Source organism: Arachis stenosperma, chromosome 6, assembly GCF_014773155.1.
Source record: "Arachis stenosperma cultivar V10309 chromosome 6, arast.V10309.gnm1.PFL2, whole genome shotgun sequence".
Lineage (NCBI taxonomy): Eukaryota > Viridiplantae > Streptophyta > Magnoliopsida > Fabales > Fabaceae > Arachis > Arachis stenosperma.
Window position 1 is genome coordinate 73184125 of NC_080382.1, and position 1218 is coordinate 73185342.

The 1218-nt window shown below is 39.0% G+C and overlaps 1 non-coding gene across 1 annotated transcript; it reads right to left on the reverse strand.

Moving 5' to 3' along the window:
• Positions 1-659: 659 nt before the first annotated feature.
• Positions 660-763, reverse strand: LOC130938446 (small nucleolar RNA R71). Its single transcript, XR_009069612.1, has one exon. It is a non-coding gene; the product is annotated as a small nucleolar RNA R71 (small nucleolar RNA).
• Positions 764-1218: the final 455 nt, after the last annotated feature.

A 1218-nucleotide genomic window follows, 5' to 3' on the forward strand; every position in this document is an offset into this window, starting at 1 on the left:
TTCATCCAAAAATCCGAATCCATCCTTCTTCACTCTTCTACCCCCTTCTTCTTCTACTACTAACATAAAGGAATCTCTATACTGTGACATAGAGGATTCCTCTTTCTTTTCTTGTTTTCTTCTCTTTCATATGAGCAGGAACAGGGAAAAAGGCACTCTTGTTGAAATTGATCCAGAACCTAAAAGGACTCTGAAGAGGAAATTAAGAGAAGCTAAATTAAATTATTCTAAAGGTAACCTTTCAGAAATTTTCGAATAAGAGAAGGAGATGGCAAAATAATAATAATGCAAGGAGAATGCTTGGTGACTTCACAAAGCCAACGTCCAAATTTGATGGAAGAAGCATCTCCATTCCTGCCATTGGAGCCAACAACTTTGAGCTGAAACCTCAGCTAGTTGCTTTAATGCAACAAAACTGCAAGTTTTATGGACTTCCATCTGAAGATCCTTATCAGTTTTTAACTGAGTTCTTGTAGATCTGTGAGACTGTAAAGACGAATGGAGTTGATCCTGAAGTCTACAGACTCATGCTTTTCCCTTTTGCTGTAAGAGACAGAGCTAGAATATGGTTGGATTCACAACCCAAGGATAGCCTGGACTCCTGTGATAAGCTGGTCACTGCCTTCTTGGATAAATTCTTTCCTCCTCAAAAGCTGAGCAAGCTGAGAGTGGATGTTCAAACCTTTAAACAAAAAGATGGTGAATCCCTCTATGAAGCTTGGGAAAGATACAAGCAGCTGACCAAAAGATGTCCATCTGACATGTTTTCAAAATGGACCATATTAGATATATTCTATTATGGTCTATCTGAATTTTCGAAAATGTCATTGGACCATTCTGCAGGTGGATCTATTCACCTAAAGAAAATGCATGAAGAGGCTCAAGAACTCATTGACATGGTTGCAAATAACTAATTCATGTACACTTCTGAGAGGAATTTCGTGAATAATGGGATACCTCAGAAGAAAGGAGTTCTTGAAATTGATGCTCTGAATGCCATATTGGCTCAGAACAAAGTGTTGACTCAACAGGTCAACATGATCTCTCAAAATCTGAATGGATGGCAACATGCATCCAACAGTACTAGAGAGGCAGCTTCTGAAGAAGCTTATGATCCTGAGAACCCTGCCATGGCAGAGGTTAATTACATGGGTGAACCTTATGGAAACACCTATAACTCATCATGGAGAAATCATCCAAATTTCTCATGGAAGGATC